Source organism: Bombus impatiens, unplaced genomic scaffold (genome assembly GCF_000188095.3).
Source record: "Bombus impatiens unplaced genomic scaffold, BIMP_2.2 scf_0487, whole genome shotgun sequence".
Lineage (NCBI taxonomy): Eukaryota > Metazoa > Arthropoda > Insecta > Hymenoptera > Apidae > Bombus > Bombus impatiens.
In genome coordinates this window covers 1,727,730-1,740,945 of record NT_176906.1, presented here as the reverse complement: position 1 = coordinate 1,740,945, position 13,216 = coordinate 1,727,730, and the positions used below count along the sequence as shown (strand labels likewise).

Genomic DNA, 13,216 nt, shown 5'->3' with positions numbered 1-13,216 from the left:
CCCCCCCCCCCTCTCTCTCTCTCTCTCGATGTACTCTCCGCTGCCATCCGTATCTTTGACATTTCCATGACGAAATTACAGATCAGCCTCCTGCGCTGGGAATTTCGTTTTCTCTCCATTAGTATTCTTTTCGACTATCATTAAGGCGGTGCCTATTACGACCCTGGATGGAATTTAAAGGCAATTAACACGCGTCACAGGGAATGCGATAAGGCGACGTAGGCGTATGTCTGCCTCTCCAGAACGTTTCTTCTGTTCGACTACCATCTACCGTCGTACAATAAACTATACATGCCTCGATATTCCTATTTGAAGTTCGTTGCAATGTTTCGTGTGATGATCAAGCATATATGTCATGTTTCATATCAATTTCTTGCATGATATGTCTTAAATTCGTTTTTAAAGATCATCATAAAATCATAGTTATCATAAACGTAATTTAAGAAAATAAGTTGAGGAGTCGAGTCGTAATCATTAATATATTGGAAGATTCTATGAATTGGTATAGTTAGCAAAAAAAAAAAATGTTATGTAGCATCAAATGCTTTTGAATCGTACGGCAGAGAGTCTGAAATTTCCTTCATTTCTCGAACTCGAGATCCTCTAACTATTTTGGCCACTTTTCGAGTTGGCAGAACACATCAGTTGGAATGGAAGTTTTAATAAACGTATATCTGCGTGTTGCCTCGTTTGCAACTGTTTCACTGATACTTTTTCGGTGAAACCCGTAAAATGGGAATTTTTCTGAATTTTATTTGCTAATTTCACGTTCGTGTATCACATGATATAGACAGAAACATCAAACCAAGTCAACATTGAAGAATTTATACATTAACAGAATATTGTAATATCACACACAATAAATAAAAGATCACAAGTCGGATTCCAAACGAAGAAACAGACTCGAGACGATCTCTGTAATTCGGTTGCGTACTTTAACGAAACAGTGCAACAAAGTTTACTTTGCATTAAGATAATTACCAGAGTGCAACGAACTGCCAATGTTACGCCTACAGATCAAATTAATTGGAATTAGCCGAGACGTTAATCACACCGCTGACGAGTTGCTTTGCACTTCCATTGCAAACCTAACGAGCATGAAAATTCACATTAACGTAGAAAAAGAAACTTAAATATATATATCGAATAAAGGCAAATATAGGGTATGGGTATGCATGCAGTTATACATTCAATTATACTCTGACACGCCAATGCTTGGAATAACAATGGTGCCAAGTATGGTAATACGAGGGCACACGCTGTAAACGCGTACCAACGACGATACGAACGGAAACACGGATAAAATGCGTGATTTGCTCGCTCTCTTGAGGGAAAAGGAGACGTTCGTGCCGCTTGAAAAAGGGAAGAGCTCACGCTATAGAATTAGCATATGTTACACTCACGGCAGGACACCTCCGTCTCCGAAATCGATGCTGCATGCTTTCTGTTTGAATTATCGTACTTCTTTACAAGTATCATTTTTTACTATGATAACTTATTTATTTTTTTCTTTTGTTTTTCTCTCCTTCCTTTTTTTTCTTTTTCAGTGTGAGTTTTGTACTAATGAAAAATTGTTTGAATTAATTCTACAAATACATACATGCCTATGATGACTAAAGTAAAAAAATTCTCAAGATGTTGATACAGGAGTAGTCGTCGTAAAAATAAAGTTAAGCTTGATTCTAAAATTAAAGTATGCGGACGTTAAAGCGTCAAAGTACACGCTATTCCAGAATCTTATTAATCCTTAAATTTATGTCGCCCTTGAGAGAGCACAAGTCGAGGGCAGTTCTGCATTTTGTCACACTCGTGAGACCTACCGCATTGAAACGCAATAAACTAGGACTTGGGCTCTTGGCTCTGCCGAGTGACAGAAGCATTATTTGGGAAGGTTTAATATTTAAAAAGGATCTCGTAGATCAAGCTTGGCCAAAGAGAACTATATCAACTCATACAAGATCTTCTCTCGCAATTTTAATTCGACATGGACACTTATAAATAAATGAAATTGTTACAAAATGTAGATGAAATTTCAAAGTGAAGGGGAACGAACGGTTAATATTTAACAGAAAGAAAAGTTATCCATACAGGAACTTGTAATTCAGTGCTAGAAAAGGAGAGAAACGCAACGCCCGTTTCGTGCATTAATACCGGACTCTTAATTTATTAGCCGCATAAAATAAGTCAGATCAATACGAGGCGCGAAATCTACGCGGGAAATATACGAGATCGTATCGCGCGGCTCGCAAAACGAGAATTCGCGTGAGCCAACCGTTCGTAGGGTGATAGAGGGGGAGAAAGAGAGAGAGTGAGAGAGTGCGAGAGAGAGGAGCGGTTCTGCACAACCGATATCGACCTTTAACGTCGCCTTATCTGTTTCTACGATTTAGACTGCGACCTAACGATTCAACTCCTTCGAGGCCCACATGGTACGTGTTTAACGTCATTATCGAGTCGCTGTTGAATACGCAGGATCGCGATAACTACCGAAGGAAATGAAGATCGCGATATAGTCCGACTATAGCGAAGGAGGTAATCGTTGCAAACGATGAAAAGACAAATGACAAATAATCGGTGCAAAGTAAGTAGAAATTAAATCAGTTCTTCATTTGAATTCTTCCAAACAACGTGAAGTTCAACGTGACCGCGATACCATGCAGAAAATATCAGCATTCATTCAAGTTATATTCTGCGAAAGCAAAATTCTGAACTAAACTGCCAAGCTTGCGATGCTACCGAATTACACAAAGACGAAAGGATAGAGAAGAAAAGGGAAGAGAAAATTATATTTGACAGTAGCTGGAGTCAAGAAATAACACGCAACACGCAGGGAGCCGTTCTCGCGTGATTTCTATGCAGATGCGACGAGCAGAAAGCACGCGCTGCTGTGTTGGCCGCAGGAAAGAAAGGATGGTTGGATGCGAGAAAGGAAACGAGTATAAGAGATGGAAACGCAAACGGTCTCGCACTTCAGACAAACGAAGACCTTTGGTAGAGGGGCTTAAAGGAGATAGCCGGTAAAGATCGTGACACAGGACAAGCGAATAATGTATAGCAGTGGTGGCGCTATCCGCCTGCACCATCTCCGGTCTTCGTGGCGCTTTCGCCTCTCGTGCGACAATCTTTTCTCACTTTGCGAAGAAGCCATCCCTCAACTTATGGAAATTTTCTTTACGCCTTGGCCCGAAACTTTCGAACTGCTGCCGCTGTTGCTGATGTTGCGACGGCTAACGACGATGTTGCTCGACCTGCTACACACGACTAACCGACCAAACCGTATACGTATTCTATATCAAAACACGGAGATAGACGAAGTCGACGCAAGGCGAAGACGAGGCCGATGTGGTAGTTCTTTTCCTTCGCGATCTCTCATTTCTTGTGCTGCTAGAGGGCTTAGGCGTGACGTAACAGGATGTAAGACGCAAATGATACGGAAGACATTTGAAACTATACAACTATCTGGCTCCGCGAAGGATCGAGCACAAAGTGATTTGTCAAAAATATTCGGAGAAGTCGTTTAGAACAACGGTCCAAAAACGCCGAGTCATTTGTAATAGAACCGGCTATTTAGAGAACGTGGCTAATTGTAGGGTACCCGTAGAATAGTTCATGTGAATTTCATCAGCCAATCGTATAAGTAATCGTCACACTACCATCGTTAGCAATTAATTACGAGAGTTTAATTATCGATACATTAATGGCCATCGTTAAAATAGCACGTTGCAGAACTTGTCAAAGTCGTAATGCATTTTAATTATGTACAACCTTTGTCAAATATGTAACTAATTATTTACATACTTGTTTAAAAAACTATCAATAATCCAAATACAATTCGATAGAATATTCTGCTATGCTAAATTAAGACTTATCTTTAGCTTCGAAAAATAACAAAAGCTCGTGAACAATTTCTTACTCGTTAAAATAGAAATGGTTCCTCGATCTGCTAAGCGAGCGAAGTTAGATTTCTCGTTCTTTAAAATCATCGTACTCCTCTGATTTCCTGTAATTTCGGCCAACACGTTTGCATTCGTAGCATTTTCGATGCAAAACGTTGGGAGGAGAGAAAAAGCGGAGCGGGGATAAAGGTGTGAGTGGAAACATATTGCATGAAGAAAAAAGAATTGATATCAACGGGGACCCGGTGTTGCGCGCAACACACTTTGAACAAAGAATAAAAAAACTTTCTCTCCTTTGAATCGTTTGGCTCGAAATTAATGGGACGTTGTGGAAAAAAAGACGAAAGCCTAGAGGGCACTAGCGTTATACACTATCCGGAGAACCGTCAGCGATAAGCGTAATTCCTCAAACTCGAAATTAATGTTTTCGGACGCATTAGAATTCAACCCGATCTCTCTCTTTTTCCGCGGACGTGGCGAATAAAAATCTCATTTCCTTCGTAAAGTAATATATCTCTCTTTTATACGCGTTGCCACATGTATCACGTAACCATCAAGATTACAGCATAAAAACGTACTGCCGGTGTGCTTTTATTTCTCATCATTTCCGTGTCGTATTTTTTATCGTCACCATCGCCATCGTTCTCCATCGGCACAGATACGGCCGAAGATGGTCCCCCGAAGATTTAGAGACATTCAGGATATGGCGGGCGAACGGGAGAAGGACTTTTCCTAACCTAACGGTGGACCTTGAGCAAAGAGTTTCATTCAAACTTTTCTTATTTCCGACTCAGCTCCGCTACACGACAATGCTCTTAAATTCTCTGTCTCCACCGTGGATACAGCCATTATACTTCGGGCTCTTCATAAGAACTATTTAACTGGTCCTGTAGAAATTAGGTCATTCATCATCATCGTCTTTGAACAAACCAAGCGATGTATAAATCGTGTCCACGATGCTCTATTATGAATTTTAGAAAATCTCTTTCAGTTATGGAATATCATTAGGATTTTCTAACGTACTTCAAAATTGTTAAGTATCATACATGATTATATATTACCGAGTAGTTTCCGAAACACTTGTAATTTTACGTTTGAATCGATACCTGTATTTTATCATATTATTGTAGTTTCAAATTCAAAGTATAATTTATTTGATGAACTGGCATAGTCAACAGCATCGCCTGAAAGATACTATTTTAGTCTCGCAACTGTTTATTTGACCTTGGTGTTCGTTTCAAATTTCAAAGCCGAACTGAGGAAAGAACATAGGCGTTTGGCGATCCAGGCACATAAGGAAGACACATCGCGAGCGGTATAATGTTGAATGCGAAATATTCTGTTTTCTTTTATATTTTATATTCTCTTCTAATAAGTATATTTACATTTATGTTGCTGGATAACGATCGCTCTTTTCCTATGGATCCTATCTTATTCTACAGTATTATATTATCATCTTTGTAATTATGATATGCATCATTTCTATACCTTTATTCTATATAACTTCCAAATGTAATTCGCCACATTCGTTAGAATAAAATTATAGGTCGATGCATTATCAGTTTTCAAGAATTTAAAACGAATTGATAAGAGAAACGGAAAAGTTTGTAATTCATCATATCTATTCCGAGTTTTCAAAAATTCTGTCGAAAAGCCGAACCATAGTTGTGTTTTTAAAAGTTTTCTAACCTCGATTACTCCGAAATTTCGTCCTGCCTCTGCTCCGCTGCACAAAGTGAAACTCGAGCATTTTCCACGGTATCAAGATAAACATTCGTGGACACAGTCGTTGCTTAGGAGCAGCTTGATTGTGAAAATTCGAATTGCAAAAAGCCAGGGAATATTGCAGTCGAACTGGGTTCTGACGATATATTGCGTACGCAACCAAAAGCGACATACACGCAAATTAAGCATTCAGCCTAGTGAATAGTAAATTCCCCGGTAACGAACGCTCAAACTCTTGGCGACCAAAGAAAAGTGGATACTATTTCAATTGAAAATTTTAAAGCGGAAAAAGTAAGGATTAAGCATAAAACTAATTTATAACGAATTCTTTCTGTATCTTTTTCTTTCTTTCACCATCTCGTTCGAATAAACGCAATCTCTCTGATCTTAAACAACGTCTGATATTTATACAGTATTAATTTTGTAAAAGAATAAGAATAACTATGCTAGCGAAAAGGAGTATACGAATCGTTGAAGGACGTCAACGGACATAAATATTGAACGAGTAGGCCGATAAAACATTGTGTGACAAGTTGACGAAAGGAGACAAGATCGATCTCTTCCGGCTTTTTATTATCGGATAAAACGGAACAAATTGTAATTCGTACTCACGTTACGTTCGTCATAAGCGATAACGAGCCCCATCCACGAACAAGCACGTTTCCATCCGTCAAGACTGGCGACATCGCCAGCCATCAGGGAAAATTCGATCGAGACTACTCGATCTGCGATCCTGTTGCGATAACTCGAAGTTGGCGATCACCGCGGGGTAGCCATCTTTTTTTTTGGCGCGTAAACATCAGTCGCGCAGCATGCGATCCTATCTACGATGTGGCACGGTCAAAGCACGAGAAGGAGACGATCAGGTAAAGTGCACAAGATAAAAGGAAATACGAAAAAGTAGGATGGGGCCTATCTCGACGAGTCGCGCGTCTTCTATTCCGGAGCAGATCGAGGGGTCATCGTATTCGTAAGTGGACGACCGATCAACGTCGATGTCGTCAAAGAGATTTCTTTGTGAGAATCTCTCGAACTCCTTCTATGGCGTACAAATCTTATCAATCGGAAAGTCGAGTAAAGTTAGACGCAAGTATGCCTAATTCACGATCGTACGTAGAAAAAACAAGGGAAGACAGATAGAGAAGAAATAGATAGAGAATAAAAGATAATAACAGATAAAACTTACCACTCGGCGAATGAAGTGCCTTGAAGTTGCTGCCAGTTTTAATAGTCGGTGAGCTCCTCGGCTGAAGAAGTACAAGTGGCAAAAAAAATCTTAGCGAACTATCTTGGCCGTTAAAAAAAAGGTAGGGTAAAAAGATAACTTCTTCCTTTTTCCACTTTTCGCCCTGTTTACACACTTCCGTCACTCTCACTCACTGAATCACGGTTTAGAGTCCTTCGAGTGTGGTCCAAGTTTTTCACCGTTTATACCCGATGCGACGATCAACGACAACTGCGGCAGCTACGATAACTAACAAGAACACCGCGAACGTTCGTCCCGCAGTTTACACTATGAAATCGTCGACTGGTTCTCTGCTACTGTTTCAAGGAGACCTCCGGTCTTTGTTTGTTTATGCCGCGTATGCGTGTACGTTTCGAAGCAAAACCTCCCTTGGTAAGTACATCCAGACACGATAGTTTTGTATATGTTGTCACGGTTATATTATTTTACTGACGAGGTTTACTGGTTAGGAATATTTGGAAAGTACGATGTGGTCACACGCGATTAACGAAGTGTAAGCCATTTATACAGTATGATTCGACAGTTTTATTCACTACAAGGAATATCGTTATTATCGTTCGATACTTTCCTTCGAAATTAACACGTTGTCGTTCACCGTATGGAACTATGGAGGTTGCAAAGTTTTCACCGCCTCCAATAACTATCATAGGAATATACAACCCGAAACAGCATGCAGGCCAACCGTACGGTACGGCGCTCGCCTGTAAACTGAACACCCGTCGCGACCTGAGGCCGGGACTCGACTGGTTTCTGCTAGGGAATCTCCCCACTCCCCGGCTCTCTTCTCGCGCGACCCTAGGCACACCAACCCCTTGTCCAGCTTTCTCTCTTTCTCTCTGTCCCTCCCTTACTCCTCTCTCACCCTCATACCCCTCGTCGTCCTTTTGCCCTTACTCTCACCCTACCACGCTTCATTTCTTTTTCTCTCTCCATCTATCCTTTTCCTCGCTATTCCACGTTCCAACTGCCTAACGCCGACCCTTCACGTACGACCGAACGACCACCCGTTTCTTCGGTGTATACCCTCACCCTCGTACCTCTTTCTCGATACTTCTTTTTCTCTCTTTTCGCTTTCTTTTTTTCTCCTTCTCTACTGCATCTTTCTTTTCTCGTCCGTCTTGCGTTCTCACTTTTTCCCGACACCGCGTCTTAGGTGCACTCTTTCCAAGGACTTTCCGGATCTCGTTCCCGTCAGCCGCCGCTCTTTCAGAAATATTTCGGCGCTAGTACACGCGCGCATGTACACCCTCGCACCCGATTCGACTCGACCCGACTCGCTTCGACTCCGCTTTTCGAACGAACAGCAAGAAAGTACCCCGGCCAATCCCGTGGCACATGCTCGCCACTTCGAGTCCTTCCATTCTTCTAGAATAAGAAAAAGAAAGGGGGAGTAAGAGAGGGAAAGGGGTTACAGGAAGCGAAGGGTGAGGGAAAGAAAACGATGGGTGGGGAGATCTTTTTATCATACTCGCGAAGGATGGATTTCTCGCTGGCAAGTGCACCGAAGTGTTTTGACCCTTCGTGTTTGGGGCCAGAACGATGGCCCTTTGAAGGATACGATGGCTTACATAGCACGATGCTCGAGATCCAAATACCGAGTAGCTCCTCGAAGACCGTTTCGTTTCATTTAAAACTCGAGCGTGAGAGGGCCGAAATAGTAAACGACGAAAGCTGTCGACGAACTCCGATTAAAAACGTAAAATTTCATGAATCACGAAGACACTTTTTGCTTCCATCGAAACAGTGTTCGCTTTTCGTATGAGTGATACATTTAGAAAGTATAATTAGCGTTTGACAAAACTGTGTTTCAATTTGCGTGACGCGGCTTTAAATCGACGAAATAAAATTCGCCCGATGTGTTATACATTAGCGCCCGTACGTTTTTTTCTTTTTGGTAATATCCTTATATTTTTTTAGTAAAGCGTTAATTAAAGTTTGACACTACGACTAGCAAAATAATTTCATTTGCGATATTTATAATATTTGTGCTTCAAATTTTTACGCGTCCTTAAATTTGGTACGAATATAAAATATTAAACTTCGCATTTTACCGAGTTTCGTATGGTATGGTCAAAGATAAAACGATCTCTACATGTACAAACGGAAAAATACGCGCAGGGAAAGGGGGGAAAAAGGAATACGAATACTGAAAAGTATCTTTTTAATCGTACTATCTGAATATTAAATTTTAATAGTACAAGTTTGCATAAAAGTACAAATTCGACGAAAAAGCCTTATGAATTCTCTCAAATCCCCGAATAAAATCATTATACAAAATCGGCATTTAAACATCATGAGATTTTTAAACATAATTTTGCGCAACAGCTATACGTATAAGAGAAATTAACGTTTCCTTTCTACATTCTTTCTACAAAAATTTGCTCAACTCGTACAATATACATACATATCGATGCAAATTAATTGGAACATTTATTATTCTTATTCGAAAATAAGAATCGGCGCGAAGTAATTCAAGGAAGATTCATCGTCAACCGGCAATGAGCTCAATTATTTTGTACGCTGACGACTCTACGTTTTTCATTAGGAATATATTCTTTTAATACTGCCGAGGACGAATATAATTACATCCCTGGGAGCCACTTCGCTATGGATTGCTACTTCCGCCGTGTAAATGAGCTTTTATCCCCCGCGAAACGTAATTCCACCTTAATCCGTATCTCACTCACGTTTGAATATCATAAACGCGAACGTAATAAGTTCTTTTGTCGATGTCTTGTATTAGGTTCGCATCAGAAAGTAGTTTTGAATTTAAACCGACATCCTAAACGTTTTGCTGATCTTCTCATTTCGAATGTAGCACACGGCAAACGCATAAACTTAATGCGCGCATCGGTTGGTTTAGTTCTCATGCTCTACGAGGTTTCGCTAATCTTCACCATGATACCCGCATCACACGAACCAAGCAATTAACTGGCTGAATATGTAGATCCGTTTACTTTGAGATGAAACCGTGTTGTAAGAATAAATCCCAGTTGCATATTTAGGGCAAACGCATACACATTCTTAAACAAAAGAAAATCATTTTACTTTCATCTTCATTCTGTATATGTTGGAAGAACCGTGCAAAATTTTTAAGAGAATATAAAAAATAACATCATTCTTGTTTAGCCGACTAATCTACGAATACTCGTACGTTCACCGACAAAATGGCATTTGTCGTCTGCTTCAGGCATCTCTTAAGCGAACCAAGTTTCATGCTTCCGCGAGCGGAAAAGGAAGCGCATAAAATTTAATTCTATCCCCTAGGTTAAACGTAGTCCCTCTCGAAAATTAGATTTTTTAATGAAAGTTCATTCGCTCTTGAACCCTTAATCCTTAGTAGCCAAGGATTAAATTCCTGTCTGGCACGAGCTAGAGCTAGTCGCCTTTCGAGACCTTCGAAACAATTTACGATATGAAAGGCAATAACGTCGGCGAGGGTATATGTTTTATGTACCGATATCACAAATTGTCGCCAAATCGAATAACAATTACATTTATACCAGGTGAAGTAATTAACGTTCAATTCGCCGTGTAATATAACGATAATTGCGTGCAATTCATTGAAAGAGCTGCACATTAAAAATTGATATCAGGCCACAATTCTGAATTCCATTTCATGTGCCCGCCACTAATGCACCGAAATTCGTAATACACCAGGACAAGAGATCATCGTTCAAATGAACACATTTCGTTCTATTAAATTTTTAATCAGATGATAATAAATTAAATTCAGTGTGTCATAGTGATATAATATAATTATGGTTCGGATACTTCATCATTTATGTTTTGGATAGCATATCAGTATACAAGTATTTGCATTTGAAAATTCATCATATATATTTCGATCGTTTCGCAATGAAGAACCACTATTGGAAAGGAAATAATTTTACTAACGACTGCTTGGTGTCAAATACTAAATCATCCTATTGCCGGAAAAGCAATTTAGATGAGGTACAATATTTTGAAGTCCTCGAGGAAACACGAAAATCCCATTTCGACGGCAATGAGCTCGCTCAATGGGTCGATCATTAACGAATAAATTGCGAATGACGTATTGCCAGTAAACTAATTCCAGCGTTCATCTGTTTATGACTCCCAAAACAATGACTCGTGCCGGGCTCAACTAAATGGCGCTTTTTCCGTATTTCTCTCTTTTTTGTTTCTTTCTTTACATTTTGACGTCTGCTCTTGAAACCTATGCACACGTAACCTTGACGATCGAACAATCGTAAAATTTCTACTTATTGCAATTTCTTACTCTCGCTTTTACGGCGTGACAGTCGGATTACGAAGGTGCTGTCGAGTGTCGTAAAACCAGCAATAATCGTAATTTACGTCTGTTCCATAACTCGTGATTTACGGGACTTAAGGATTTTCATACACATTCTACAAATAGGTATCGGTACAACCGGTTAGGATCACGCGCGTGCCCGGTCTTGAATATAATAATGGTAGAATCCCATTTTATGGCGACGAAGAATATCCACGTATAAAACATGAAATCTTCTTATAACTTAACTTATAATCTTATTATAACTTAATCAACGTACTTTCACAGACATTGCTATATACCAGGGGTAATGGCAAATACTGGCACATATTTCATCCTCGAAGCAAGATTAAATTATTACGACATTTTTTTCGAGTTATTCGGAGGATGAAGGATGTTGCGTCTTGTCTTGTTCTCGTATGGTCGCACGCATCGTTTCGAGACACTCTATCAATTCATTACTCTGTAGCGACTTGCGTACACGGAATTTCGGTGAATCCCAGGAGCACCTTCGCGTGCTCATCGATCATGTTTGCGACTGAACTCAGACCGCGGAACACTGAAAAACGAAGCACCTTAACGACTCCGTACGTTTCATGCCGTGGCAGCCATACAGAAACACAATTACGGAGTTTTCACTGCGGAAGCTTCCGCGAGACAGCCCGGCAAGACGTTGAATTTCTTGCCGGGTACGCTCGTCTTTTGCAGCCTTCCGGTTTTTCTCTCAACTGTGGCTTGACGATCTGTAGCTGAAACAACGCGGCTGAGAAACGGGATGTATGTGGTTTGTCCGGCAGGTAAAACTAACGAGTGCGTCTTCGAAACTTTTAAAAGCTATTTTACGTCAGGACCGTTTTCAGACAGTTCCATCGTATTGTTCGGTTCGTAGTTGAACCAGTTTTTACCCGGTCGTTTAGCTCTCACCAATCGTAATACTCGACCTGCAGAAAACGCGAGTGGCTTCGTTCTTCCACGTTATAATGCAAAACACTGGCAGGAAATAAGTATAAGGATTCGGTGTAGTTATTTGGCTGCCTCCATGGTTGTGCCACGACGTTGAGGCGCGGAACATACACACAGAGGCTCGGCTGGTACAATGTGAAAGCGTAATTACTACGATAGCCAGCTCAACGAAGATGAACACGTTCACCTCCACCTGCATGGCGGTAATGCCTTCTCTTCCCTGCCCAGTCGGCCTCGCGTCGTGTCCTACTCGATGTCTCTTTCTCTATTCTTCTCCGAGCTGTCCTTTCATCAACATTTCGCCGTTCGACCTGTACGACTCGTCAAGGGTGAGGAACACTGCGAGTTTCATGCATGTACACCGCTATACCAAAGGGTAGTGGTGAACGCGAACATCTTTGTCTTCGCCTTCTGCTGACCCTTCTTCGTCACGACTCTTGTCTCTGTCCATTAGAACCCACCAACACGTTTTTTCCCTCATCGTTCTATCGTTGTTTTAACGCCGTATAACGCTGGACACAGCCCGCTTCCTGGAGATAACGTCCTTTCTTAAGTGGCGATCGATGTTCATTAGGGAAGTGTGATTTCTCGAGCATTGGTTTAATGAACCGGCGCCATCGCCGTGGTCTTAAAACATCGGTATTTATCAAGTTTTCATGGGTTCTTTTTCAAGACAGTGTTTGGAGCTTGAATTATCATTGAAGATAATAGTTGCCTATGTGATTTGGAATTTTTTTAGTAAAGTGATATATTGAAATAGCGTGTATATATATACATACATACATACATACATACATATATACATATACACGGTGATACATAGCTATTATTAAGAGCCATAGCGCGGTCGAATTTTCCAGAATCCTACATTAACTCGATTTATCAATACGCAATTTAGGTATTATTGGATTCATTAGAGGAATCAGGAAAGTTATGTTGGTCTAATGAAATCGCATGGCATTTAACAATTCCTATTCGATACTTGTCATTCTAATCACCGATACTTGAAATTTCTCGACAAACATCACAAATATGTATCATCATTGTGTAATCATTAGTGCAATTTTGCAATTCAGTAGAAGAATAAAAATTCCACGTACGAAAGAAATAATT

General features: G+C 40.4%; 1 protein-coding gene across 1 annotated transcript in view; it reads right to left on the bottom strand.

Moving 5' to 3' along the window:
* LOC100748651 (MOXD1 homolog 2) overlaps positions 1 to 7,612 on the bottom strand; it is a 172,172-nt gene extending 164,560 nt beyond the window's left edge. Inside the window, exon 1 of the mRNA XM_003490919.4 lies at positions 6,808 to 7,612. The gene's annotated coding sequence lies outside the window, so the exon portion shown is untranslated. The remainder of the gene's footprint in view (positions 1 to 6,807) is intronic.
* Positions 7,613 to 13,216: the final 5,604 nt, after the last annotated feature.